This window comes from Onychostoma macrolepis, chromosome 08, assembly GCF_012432095.1.
Source record: "Onychostoma macrolepis isolate SWU-2019 chromosome 08, ASM1243209v1, whole genome shotgun sequence".
Taxonomy (NCBI): Eukaryota; Metazoa; Chordata; class Actinopteri; order Cypriniformes; family Cyprinidae; genus Onychostoma; species Onychostoma macrolepis.
The window spans coordinates 22,425,900-22,439,537 of record NC_081162.1 but is presented as its reverse complement, the minus strand read 5'-3'; the positions used below and the strand labels follow the sequence as shown (position 1 = coordinate 22,439,537).

The 13,638-nt window shown below is 42.3% G+C and overlaps 1 protein-coding gene across 8 annotated transcripts in view; it reads right to left on the bottom strand.

The window, feature by feature from the left end:
• Positions 1–13,638, bottom strand: part of dab2ipa (DAB2 interacting protein a) — a 105,809-nt gene that overhangs the window by 40,681 nt on the left and 51,490 nt on the right. For 2 of the 8 annotated variants that reach the window (XM_058784543.1, XM_058784542.1), the window contains exon 1: positions 604–944. The exons of the other annotated variants lie outside the window; for them this stretch is intronic. The gene's annotated coding sequence lies outside the window, so the exon portion shown is untranslated. Of the gene's footprint in view, positions 1–603; positions 945–13,638 lie in introns of those variants that run through there. 8 annotated transcript variants of the gene reach the window in all.

Here is a 13,638-nt window from a genome sequence, read left to right as displayed (position 1 = left end):
TAAGAATGAATTATAAATTGCAAAAATCTTCACTCTCTCACAGAATCTCTTCAAACATCGATTATCAGATCCGCCCATTCCACATAGAGAATGTTGGGATGTCAAACAACACATGTCGCCACCCAGTAACAGGGTGGAATAATGGATCTCATAATATCAATTCACAACCTGACAGTACCATTAAATGAAAAAACGTTACCAAAAGCAGTCATGAAGACCTCTAGCCTCCACCTGACACCCAGCGTGCGTTTTTGTACATCTGCTCCCACACAAAGGACAGAACGGGGAAGCTGCGCGGAGTTAAAAGCCCTGATCCGTTCATAGGGACTGAACACCTCAGTTCCCGGCCACAATCCCTGCTGACCACAGCAGCGCTCTGTTTACCATCGATTAATACCCTGATAATGCCCACAAAGGCTGGGAGAGCACTGTGACTAGTCCCTCATCTCTCTCTCGCCCGCTTTCATTCTTTCAGCATGGAAGCTCTGTAATGAGATGCCATTCAAGCACAATGCAGCGCTCCCGTAATGCACTCCATCCGCTAAGATCTGGATCTACAGTGCGCCTGTCAAAACCACAGGGATTCTGGGACGAAATACTCACCAGGCATGCTGTCACGATCCCTGGTCCCCTGGCGATGAAGACGAGGATGAGGAAGGCTGCTCACAGCTCCATTTTGCTACCTCTGCTGCGGCTTGGAGCCACTGGGAACAGCGGACACACACAGCCCCACTCGCAGTGGCTCACACACACACACACACACACACACACACAATCGCACGGCCCCGCCTCTCTCTCTCCTCTCTCGTCTCGCTCCGGCCTCCTTGTTTTAACTGTCACACTCTCATAGAAGAGCTGCTGTAAACCCCCCACTCATATTTAAAGTGGGCCACAGACCGTGGGCTGCACCGATCTCTCTCTCTCTCTCTCTCTCTCTCGTTGTGTTGGCTGGACTGCTGCTGTGTGCAACGGAAGCAGGCTGAACAGTGTGAGCTGGCCCTGCCCCCTTCCCTCTGTGAGCATGTGTGTGTGTGTGTGTGTGTGGCCTTTGTCCTGTGGCTTTTGTGATATACTGGCCTCTTCCCTGCACTGGGAAAATCTACATCCAAAAGTAAAGACAATATCTCCCAGCATGCATGTTTGCTGGAGGTAAATGGCTGTTTGGAAGCGTGGGTGGGTGTATGTATGCTCAGTAAACCTTGACCTGAGTAGTGCATACTTAAAAACAATTACAGCATGCTTGGTTATTACACTATTGCTCATGCTTAGGGTTTTTTGGTCAGCAAGCCATTTGTTAGATTTTAAAACTGCGGTGACCCCACACCTACATCTAACATCTAGAAAAAAGAACTGGATATCATAGACAAATTATGAACTTTTTATTATTTATTATATAATATTATTATATTTACATATTTCACAATTTAGTCAGTTTCATTATTTCCAACTATGTCTTGCTCATGCACCATGAACTCTGTGTTTTAAGATGTGTTAAATAAGGTAAGGTAAAAAAAAAAAAAAAATTATATATCATCATACTTCCTCAGTTGATTAATTACATTAAAAAAATTGCAAACTTTTTTTGCATTCCTGAAATGATGTGTTTAAATATGCTTGAGGCATTATCAAATTAAATATGCATTCATTTGCAAATGTTTCCAGAATATAAATCTGAACAAAATATTATTGATAAGAGTCAAAGTTTATAAAGAGAGGATTTTGGTTATGTCTTTTTTAGTGCGCTTTAAAGACATGTATTGCAGATGAAATCTACAGACAAATAGATAAAGTGCAATAAACACTCAAAGGTTTATTTTAGATGTTTGTTTTTTTTCTTTCCACCAGTCTGAAACAACACTTTAAGCAAAGGCAATAAGCTCAATCTCAAAACTGACCAGAAAGTGAAAAAACAATGCCTGTAGTGGTAGAGAAAAATAATAATAAATTCTGTCATGACAACTTTCTGAGAGTTTAGCATGGTAATATAGGCTACAGGGCAATGTTGAAGTGTTTGGTCTTGGCAGAATAAATCTGCTATGCTGCTGCTGCGGCTGAGCAAGTACCGAGACTTGCTGCCAATACATCCACAGACATGCTGCTTTGAGCATGTAAGGAATACTGCTGCTGCACATATAACATATATGACCCCATATATAACATACTTGAATCACCTCGTAGAAGATCTATACAGGTGGAGCTGGGGAAGGAGAAGGGTTTCTGAAGTGCGCTCCAACCACTACAGCAAGCACTAGTCCAGTATTTGAATGTTGAGTGGTAGCTCATTGGCTGCATGTGTCATGTGAGTAATGATGTGTGATTAAAAAAGGCTTGCGCCATCTAGAGTTTCATGACAGAACTTTGCATTAACCATCAAGAACACCCTAGCAAACACATAAAAAAAACTCACATCAGCAACAACATAGAAATGCCCTGCCTACCACCCATAACTACCTAGCATCATGGTGGTAAGAGCAAGAGCAAATAACTAGCTTCTTTTCAAATGTTTTGTTAAAAACATGCTACAACTTGAAATTATTCATTGAATTTGTTGTGTGAACATGTCCTGGTTTTAATAACCTTAAAATAATCATTTATGAGATCATTTCATCAGGCTCAGTGCTCAACCCACACAAACTTTGTATTACATAAGAAAATGTAGTTTAAGCCATAATATGATGAACAACAAGAGGAGGAAGAGACCCCGGACTGCAGCACGTCACTTAAAACGATTAATATGATGAGCTTACAATGGCTGATTGAATTTAAGCATTACTGATCCAGATAAATAAGAAAAAGAAGATTAATCAGCAATATACATATAGTAAAGTCCAATAAAGTATATAATAATTATTAGGCTTTTGGAGCCCACTGTACATTTGTAAAATGCATACAGTATGGTATGTACAACTTACATAAAACACAAAGCAATAGGTAAAATCGGTACACTTAAACTGTTTACAATATCACATCTCACTTATTGTGCTGTAAATGTGTGCTTTCACATACCATCTTTAGGTTATAATAACATTAAAAATTCAAATCCAGATTTAGATTTTCAAAGATTTATTATAAAAAGAGATATTTTTCCCCCCCCAAAATGCAATAAATCCATGACACTTTTTTTTTTCAAATTACAATCCATTGAATCAATATAAAAGTTATTGAAACTTATTGAAACTGTTGAAAATACACAACAAGGCAAGTTGATCCACATATGACAGCCTCTGAACTTGGTCAAGACTAATCTTGACTAATACAGGCACTGGACTAAAAATAGGCTACATTCAACCAGTCATCACTCCCAAAATGAATTCAACGGGTCATCTTGTTAATTCTATAAATTAATTACAACAATAAAAGAAAATTTCATCATGAACAAGAACATGAACAACAATATCACATTAGTCCACAGAAATTCCAAAATGACATTTCCCTAACATTCAACTTCCAAAAGTGCATTCATCTTTGCCATGTTACATTAATTTAGTTGACTAGTGCTATACACTGTATTAACAAAAATATTAATGGCATTAATAAAAATACTTAGACTGACAAGCTACGCAATATCGCGTTCATAATCGAATGTGATTTATCTGCGATTATGAACGCGATATTGCGTAGCTTGTCAGTGATCTACGGATCTGTGTATTAAATACCGCTCCATCTAAAAGCATGTGATGGAAATTTACTATCACAAAACTGGCTTTACTGACGATTTATCGTGCAGCATTTTTGTTTGTTTGTTGATCACAAAGTACAAATTGGTTAAGCGGATATATCGCGTTCTGCAGAGAAGGGAGAATGGCGTTTGTCGCGGTTTGGAAAAAAAGGGAGAAAACATGACAGAATAACATGACGGGTATCGCATTTTGCATAAAATTAAAAATTTACTTTTCAATACCGACCAGATACAATACTGATTTTGGTGTTAATTCAATTTTTTTTACAATTGCGTTTATCACATTTTGGAACCAAACGAGTGTTGAATAGACCGTAACATCTGAAGGTTTGCATCTATTAAACATGTTAATGAATGCAAGTCAATGAATGCATTGTATTATTGGGACTTCAAGGTTTGAAGTTGTTCAAACCTTTAGTTGAACATCCCGAGTTTAAGCACCAAAAAATAAAAATAAAAAATCCTCTGAGCGGTTCATCAATGTTCTCATTAAGGCATTAAAAAGCTTCCTGGCTTTTCTGGGTGGGGAAACCAAAGTGGGTTCCATGTCCTTCAGGGCTGAAACAATGAGGTCATGTCTTTGTTACACGCTGGAGACAGAAGTGTGATGTGACAGAGTCCTCGAGAGTGGGCGTAGGGCACTGGCTATAGACACGCTCAGGAATACAATTCATCGGGCGACACAATATCCCAAAGACATGCGGTATAACAGAGGCAGCACGGGAGAGAGAGGAGTTTCCTATCACCAGCTCGGCTCTCCTCCAAACTCAACCTTTAACATAACGTATCGAATGTGTACGAGTCACTCGGCAGACAAATTAATGACATATGTTCTTGCTATTCTCCACCACGCACAGCTTTCCCCTACAGCAAGCCTGTGATTCATTTTCCAGTGTCATTCTCTCCGCTTTACGCCTGTGTAGGTGTGTGTGTGTGTGTGTGTGAGCAAGCTAAGAGCAATTACTTGTCATCTTGCAGCTTCACCTAATGGTCCCACACCTGTCTTATGGAGTTGTGGAAGTCTTTTAATATTAATTTGTATTCCTCAGAAAGGATTCCTCATATATAAGCTCCCTGGGGCATTTAAGCAGAATGAAGATTGCAATAACAGGGCCTGACTTCCCGGCTGGCCTCTTGGATTGTCAACAGACTGAGAATAATTATGAATGCAATGATGCAGATGTGGCTAGCTGCCTCTCATGTCTGTCATGTAGCTGCTCTGCTAGCTATCATTATAAACGGTAAAGAAACTCTCAGCAGATCTGCTGAATGTCTGAATGCATGTTATGTGAATAGAAATGGGTAATGACGGTTAAAAACGCAATGCAGGACAATTTGAAAGAAAAGTTACAATTCTGTCATCATTTATTCACCCTCATGCCATTCCAAACCCATGATTTTCTTCCCTCCTTGGAGAACAAAAGGAGAAATATGACAAAACATGACAACGAACATGACAACAACACTATAAAAGTGGTCTGTACAAACCATGTGCTATACTTCAAACCTGATATGTTATGTCTAAGGTTGTTGTATTTGAAAAGAAGCAGAGAGTGAATATCGACTCTGCAAAAAAAAAAAAAAAGACAGAAGACTTGGACAATAGTGATGTTATGTTTATGTTATTTATTAGCACTTGCATATCATTGATTTTGAATGCTTCCATTGTCCTCATTTGTAAGCATCTGCTAAATGACTAAATCATTTTGGACCCCTTGCACTTTAAATATAGGGCTGGATGATTTTTAATTGTGATTCTGATAAAAACAGTGATTGAAAATTTAAATGAAAAGCTCCAGGTTTACTGTGCTTGCTGGTAGGAATGCATATTTAAATAAAATATTAAATAAAATAAAATATTCATATTCATAGTAATATTTCACTGTAAAAAAAATAAAATATATATATAAAATTATATATTATTATTAAAATATATTGTAAAATATTATATTATTATATTATATTATATTATAAGAAAAGTCATAATTTATTTTACTGGAGAACTGTAAATTTACAGTACTAATATTTATGGTTGCCATAATTTCTTCATTTTCAACGTTAAACCATCAAGCTTTTTATTTTCTTTTTAAAGCTTTTGTTGACAACAGCTGGTTTAAAAGGGCTACTTATAAAAGTTTGAAAAGATGGTTGTTGTAATTTGCACATTCTAAGCGACCTAAATGCAGAGATTAATTAATATGTAGCAGCATTTACTGAAAAATGTGCCACTCAGAGACAGAAAATACTGGATCATGAAATGTTTATGTGTAAAACAAAAAACAGTGCCGTGCATCACTCTGAAACGAGCGGTTATATTTTGATTAATAAAAGCAGACAATACTTTATTTTGTGTTCCACAGAAGAAACAAATCGTCGTAATAATTTTAATTCCTTTAATAATCTCAAGCTGTAGCAGAACGCAGGAAGTCCCTTCACTCTGTTAGCTCAGTCGGCGACCTCTAACATTCCCCTCAGCGTTGTTAACATTCTCCTCCTGTCTCTTCCGGCTCCATTAGCTACAACTACAGACCACTGAACACGCGCAGAACCATAAAACCGCCCCCACTATTTCCCTTTTCACAATTTGTTGCCTTACAGGCTGGAATTATGACGCATCATATTGACCTAGTTTTCCAGTAACTATGCTAACAACCCGCACAGGACAACATAACTGCAAAACGTGTTAATTACGGAGGTGCTGGATGACATTGTTACAGGTTTAATTCAGTCACGGTTGCTCTCGCAAAGGGTCATGCGGTACCCGTCAATTCGAAACGCCTCACTCGCCGTGACAGCTCGAACTTGATCTCAAAAGGTACACACACTGATGATGTGCATTCATTAATGTGTATGTAACGAGAGAAAAGCGCAATGGCTTATTGAATTGTACTTAATATTTATCTTTGTTACTATGGCAACTCTAGAGGGTAAGATTAGCTTTTGTACCCAGCGACTGACTGCTTTCATAACTGGTGCAATTTCGTCTGCAATTCCCCTCTATAGACTGCAAGTTGTTGACACAAATTACCTTGTCATTAAATGATGATGATTGGTAAGATGTTTTGAGGGACAACAGCACAAAATTGCATATACACTCTGCACGGTAGTGAGCATCTCAATAAGACCTTATAATAAACAAAGTGTCACGAATGAAAGCCTAACTCACAAGGGTATAAGAAACTGTTTCAAATGCAAAAGAAAGCTGTGACAAAGGAGACAAAAAACCTGTCTGAGAGTCTCAACGAGAGTGAACCGCACTAAGCCCTGTGAAGAAATGCCAATTTTGTGTGCGTCTGCATGTGTGGCCATTTAAAAAACTGAAGTGGGGTAGGTAGAATATAAAAACCACTGCAGTGGCCACGCAGAACTGCTGCTTGAAAGATTACTGCGTATTATAGCAAAGGCTTATCTGATCATTTGATTTGTCATTGATCCTTGAACTCCAGTGAATCTGCCAGACACAGTTACACACTTAGGCCCCTTTCACATAGCTCTTGTAACTGGCGCATAATAGACATTAAGCACAACTGCAGGTTTGTGTTGTGCTTTGTGCTTCTGTTGCGTAAACAGGTCGAAACTGAAAATAACATTAATATTGAATATTTGCCTCTCATAAATTATTAAATGGTTATCAGGAGTGAGCTACTGATAATTATGCTATAACTTGACTGTAAGAAAATTTACTTCACCTGAAAAAGACAATCAAATTTACATCCAAATAGTAATTAATTTGCATAGAAATGTGTAGCTATTAAAGTATTCACCAACAGTTTAACAGAGAAAAATATTTATATGATATTTAGCTTAAATTAGTTTAATAGCCTCATAGCAATATTTGATTAAATATTTAAAATTAATTAGAGAAATAAGTCTAAACATGACTTTAACTTCTACACTACGCTTCTGCCACGTTATCACATTTACATCCAATTAGTAATTAATTTGCACAGAAATGTGTAAATATTTAAGTATTCACTCACTGTTTACCAAAAGAAAAAATTGAAAAATTATATATATATATATATATATATATATATATATATTTTTTTTTTTTTAATTATTATTATTTATTTATTTATTTTCAAACAATGTGTGAATACTCTAATATATTCTGTTTTTAAATAATAAATACAGAATATTCCTTCATATTAATATACCCTATTTTTAATTATTTATTTTTACAGTGTGGTTTGCTTGATTATTTTTATAGATTTTTAGCAAAATTAGATTAAATATTTAAAATTAATTAGAGAAATAAGTCTAAACAGGACTTCTACACTACGCTTCTGCCACGCTATCACATTTACATCCAATTAGTAATTAATTTGCACAGAAATGTGTAAATATTTAAGTATTCACTCACTGTTTCCAAAAAAAAAGTGAAGAATTATATATATATATATATATATATATATATATATATATTTTTTTTTTTTTTTTTTTATTATTATTATTTATTTATTTATTTATTTTCAAACAATGTGTGAATACTCTAATATATTCTGTTTTTAAATAATAAATACAGAATATTCCTTCATATTAATATACACAATTTTTAATGATTTATTTTTTACAGTGTGGTTTGCTTGATTATTTTTATAGATTTTTAGCAAAATTAGATCAAATAAAATAATCAATTAGAGAAAAAGGTCTATAGTTTATGTGCTTAGTTTGAATTCTGTAACCTTTTAATATGGGAAGCAAAATTAATATGTGCAGCTAGCATGTGTTGTATAAACCAGCTTTAGTGTGCATTAGCTACATGTGACGAATCTGGTCTGCACTCCCGTTCATTCACCACTAGAGGTCACCCGCTCACCACATGGACTTTCACACCACACATCACATGGACTGCATTTCCCATCAGCCATCTCACCAATCACACGCACACAGCTGTCACCAATCACTCATTGCACTAATCACACGCACACCTGATCACACAGCATCACTAATCACACACACTATTTCAACCCTGGACATTCTCTCCCTCGTTGCCGAGTATCGTATGCACTATCGCTGCCCTACAGAGCCCGTTAGTTTGCCTAGCCTAGCCTAGCCTAGCCTAGCCTAGCCTAGCCTAGCCTAGCCTAGCCTAGCCTAGCCTAGCCTAGCCTAGCCTAGCCTAGCCTTGCCTTTGTTGGATTGTGTTTTCCCCTGCCTGGACTATCGCTGACGTTTTGGTTTCCCTCTCCTGTCTTGCCCTTTGGATACTGTTCGCTGATCGTCGACCCACGCTTGCCCTAAGTTTACTCTTTGTCTTGTCTCTGCCATACCTGTTTGCCATTGTTTTGACCCTGCCTGTATCTTTGACCATGCCTGTAAATAAAAGCCTGCACATGGATCCGCACGCCTCTCGTCTCGTCAGCCCCGTTACAGAATACTCGGCCACACGAGGATCCAGCGGCTTTTTTAGGGAACCCTGGCCAGGTATGGACCCTGTCGACCAGCTACTAAGTCTACGGCAAGGAGATCAATCAATTGAGGATTATGTTCAGCAATTCTGTGAGTTAATATACCAAGTTCCTCTATATGATGAAACTTTGTTTATAGATTTATTCCATTTTGGACTCAATGAACCAATTAAATCACGGTTACCCGGAGCGGAAGTTAATGTCCGATTGAGAGACTGTATGGACTATGCTTTACTGTGTTCTAACTCTGTTTACTGTGGGTGTCGTGGAGGAGGAACGCGACACCGAGTCTATGACGGTAATGGCGGACGCACCAGAGCCCGTTCACAAAATGGCGGCCACAACAACACCCCGTCATGTCATTGCTGCCATTCATGAGCCAAATCAAGTCACAGCTTCTCTTCACGAGTCAAGTCAAGTCACTGTTGATCATCATGAATTAAGTCAAGTCAAAGCTGATTTTCATGAGTCAGGACAAGTCACAGCTGGTCTTCACAAACTAAGTCAAGTCACGGTTGATGTCAGAGAGTCAAGCCAAGTCAAAGCTGATCTTCATGTATCAAGACCCAGCTGATCTTCCTAAGCTAAGTCAAGTCACCGTTGATTGCCACGAATCAAGCCAGGACACAGCGGATCTCCACGAATCAAGCCAAGTCAAAGCGGATCTCCACGAATCAAGCCAAGTCAAAGCGGATCTCCACGAATCAAGCCAAGTCAAAGCGGATCTCCACGAATCAAGCCAAGTCAAAGCGGATCTCCACGAATCAAGCCAAGTCAAAGCGGATCTCCACGAATCAAGCCAAGTCAAAGCGGATCTCCACGAATCAAGCCAAGTCAAAGCGGATCTCCACGAATCAAGCCAAGTCAAAGCGGATCTCCACGAATCAAGCCAAGTCAAAGCGGATCTCCACGAATCAAGACCCAGCTGATCTTCCTAAGCTAAGTCAAGTCACCGTTGATTGCCACGAATCAAGCCAGGACACAGCGGATCTCCACGAATCAAGCCAAGTCAGCGGATCTCCACGAATCAAGCCAAGTCAAAGCGGATCTCCACGAATCAAGCCAAGTCAAAGCGGATCTCCACGAATCAAGCCAAGTCAAAGCGGATCTCCACGAATCAAGCCAAGTCAAAGCGGATCTCCACGAATCAAGCCAAGTCAGCGGATCTCCACGAATCAAGCCAAGTCAAAGCGGATCTCCACGAATCAAGCCAAGTCAAAGCGGATCTCCACGAATCAAGCCAAGTCAAAGCGGATCTCCACGAATCAAGCCAAGTCAAAGCGGATCTCCACGAATCAAGCCAAGTCAGAGCTGATCTTCACAAGCTAAGTCAAGTCACCGTTGATTGCCACGAATCAAGCCAAGTCAGCGGATCTCCACGAATCAAGCCAAGTCAGCGGATCTCCACGAATCAAGCCAAGTCAGCGGATCTCCACGAATCAAGCCAAGTCAGCGGATCTCCACGAATCAAGCCAGGACACAGCGGATCTCCACGAATCAAGCCAAGTCAGCGGATCTCCACGAATCGCCAAGTCAGCGGATCTCCACGAATCGCCAAGTCAAAGCGGATCTCCACGAATCAAGCCAAGTCAGCGGATCTCCACGAATCAAGCCAAGTCAAAGCGGATCTCCACGAATCGCCAAGTCAAAGCGGATCTCCACGAATCAAGCCAAGTCAAAGCGGATCTCCACGAATCAAGCCAAGTCAAAGCGGATCTCCACGAATCAAGCCAAGTCAGAGCTGATCTTCACAAGCTAAGTCAAGTCACAGTTGGTCGTCATCAACCGAGTCACGTCTCAACTGATCTCCCAGAATCTTGCCCCGTCACGGCTGCTCGTCCAGAGTCGCAGCAGCACGTCACGGCTGCTCGTCAGAGTCGCAGCAGCACGTCACGGCTGCTCGTCCAGAGTCGCAGCAGCACGCCACGGCTGCTCGTCAGAGTCGCAGCAGCACGCCACGGCTGATCTCCCAAAGTCGCAGCAGCACGTCACGGCTGCTCTCCTAAAGTCGCAGCAGCACGTCACGGCTGATCTCCCAAAGTCGCAGCAGCACGCGTCACGGCTGATCTCCTAAAGTCACATCACAGTTGCTCGTCCAGAGTCGCAGCAGCACGTCACGGCTGATCTCCTAAAGTCGCAGCAGCACGTCACGGCTGATCTCCTAAAGTCGCAGCAGCACGTCACGGCTGATCTCCTAAAGTCGCAGCAGCACGTCACGGCTGATCTCCTAAAGTCGCAGCAGCACGTCACGGCTGATCTCCTAAAGTCGCAGCAGCACGCCACGGCTGATCTCCTAAAGTCGCAGCAGCACGTCACGGCTGATCTCCTAAAGTCGCAGCAGCACGTCACGGCTGATCTCCTAAAGTCACATCACAGTTGCTCGTCCAGAGTCACGGCAGCACGTCTCCGCTGACCGTCCAGAGTCACGGCAGCACGTCTCCGCTGACCGTCCAGAGTCACGGCAGCACGTCTCCGCTGACCGTCCAGAGTCACGGCAGCACGTCTCCGCTGACCGTCCAGAGTCACGGCAGCACGTCTCCGCTGACCGTCCAGAGTCGGGTCACGTCCGGGCTGACACACCCAGATCATCAAGGTCAGTCTGTCATTATCCCAGTCTGATATCCAGTGTGAGGGATTCACCGCTGGTGTCTGCACGCACAACTGGTATCCCCAAACTCACTCACTCTAACCCTCCTGTTCCTGAACTGATTCCCCTGTCTGAAACGCTTCCCCTGATGGGGATCGCATTTTGGTGTGTTTGGGCTGCATCCACCACCACAGAACTCCCAGAGGTGGCGGCGTCCACTATGATGTCTCTAGAGGTGGCGGCTGACGCTGCAGAACCTCCTGAGGTAGTGGCGCTCACTGCCGTGTTCCCTGAAGTGACGGTACCCGCTGCAGTTTCTCCAGAGGTGGCGGTACATGCTGCAGAACCTCCCGAAGCGGCGGTGCTCACTTCAGCTCCTCGTATGGTGGTGGCGCCCAGCAATGAACTCTCAGCCTGTTGTGTTACGGTCAAAGAAACCATTACTGAACTCTCCCTGTGTCCTGTGTTTACCACTGTAGAACCTCCAGAGGTGTCAGCGGTATCAGCCAATGAACTCTCGTTCTGAGGTGTCAGCGGTATCAGCCAATGAACTCTCGTTCTGTCCTGTCACGGCTATGGAGGCCGCCAATGAACTCTCGTTCTGTCCTGTCCCTGCTATGGAAACGAACTATGAACTTCCTGTGTTCCCTACCCCAGTCCTTGTGTCTGTGCATGTTCTGTCTCCTCCTTGTGTCTTTGTTCTCCATAGGTCCCAGGCTCTGCTGTGGGTTCCTGACCCGTCGTGGTGGGCTCCTGCTCTATCTGCTCCACCTGTTCTATCTGCGCCGCCGTGGTGGTCTGCTGTCTGGCTCTGGTGGTCTTCTGCACCGCCGTGGAGATCTTCTGGTCCTCCCTGGTGGGCTCAAGTCCCGTCTGGTCCGCCCTGGCTTCCTGCTCTGCCGGCTCTACCTCGGTCCCAGATCACTCCGCTGCCACAAGGACCTGGCCCTCCATCCCTCCCCCTGTTCCGCCTCTGCTCCACCTCCCTCCTGATTATAGACTGTGTGGAGCGTCTGGAAGCCGCTCTTTGGGGGGGGGGGCTCTGTCACGAATGTGGTCTGCACTCCCGTTCATTCACCACTAGAGGTCACCCGCTCACCACATGGACTTTCACACCACACATCACATGGACTGCATTTCCCATCAGCCATCTCACCAATCACACGCACACAGCTGTCACCAATCACTCATTGCACTAATCACACGCACACCTGATCACACAGCATCACTAATCACACACACTATTTCAACCCTGGACATTCTCTCCCTCGTTGCCGAGTATCGTATGCACTATCGCTGCCCTACAGAGCCTGTTAGTTTTCCTAGCCTAGCCTTGCCTTTGTTGGATTGTGTTTTCCCCTGCCTGGACTATCGCTGACGTTTTGGTTTCCCTCTCCTGTCTTGCCCTTTGGATACTGTTCGCTGATCGTCGACCCACGCTTGCCCTAAGTTTACTCTTTGTCTTGTCTCTGCCATACCTGTTTGCTATTGTTTCGACCCTGCCTGTATCTTTGACCATGCCTGTAAATAAAAGCCTGCACATGGATCCGCACGCCTCTCGTCTCGTCAGCCCCGTTACAACAACTCTATGACAAGATATTTATATTCAACTGTTAATTTACTCCCAGAATTTGTCAAAAAAGTAGAAAATCCACTAACTTGATCGACAATTTCCGGCTCACATGGGTTTGTTTTTGGTCTGTGTAATATATTCCAGGCAATTATGAAGCATGAGTGATCAGTATGGTACAGACGTTTGGAAAATTCCAGAAGCTGATGAGCTGTCGGGGCGGGATCTGCAGGACGCTGACAGGCCGTGAGTGACGGCGGAGTAATGACTGGCCTCATCTCAACCACTGTACAATGCACAGGAAAAAATCAGGTGACAGAAATGACAGCTGCGTTCAAGCTGTTCCTCTCTCTGCTATCCTCCTGGATTTGAGTGTGAATTAGAAAGACAT